We start from the raw sequence: 342 nt of genomic DNA, 5'->3' as shown, positions 1-342 counted from the left end.
GTTCAGGCAGTTCGCCTGCCTCAGCCTCCTGAGTGGCTGGGACTACAGGCACGTGCCACCATGCCCAGCTAATTTTTTGTATTTTTAGTAGAGATGGGGTTTCACCATGTTGACCAGAATGGTCTCGATCTCTTGACCTCGTGATCCACCCGCCTCGGCCTCCCAAAGTGCTGGGATTACAGGCGTGAGCCACCGCGCCCGGCCTCTAGCTCTCTTTTAGCTTTAGTACCTGGCAGTGAAGGTAGCAGCAGTGAAGCCACGGTTGCTCATCAGCACCACAATCTATGCAATGAGGCAAGTGCTTTCACCTTCTCTACCCTTTGGAAGAAGAATTGGAAGCGT

This window comes from Cebus imitator, unplaced genomic scaffold, assembly GCF_001604975.1.
Source record: "Cebus imitator isolate Cc_AM_T3 unplaced genomic scaffold, Cebus_imitator-1.0 Scaffold365, whole genome shotgun sequence".
Classification (NCBI taxonomy): Eukaryota; Metazoa; Chordata; class Mammalia; order Primates; family Cebidae; genus Cebus; species Cebus imitator.
Note: the sequence above shows the minus strand (reverse complement) of the source record.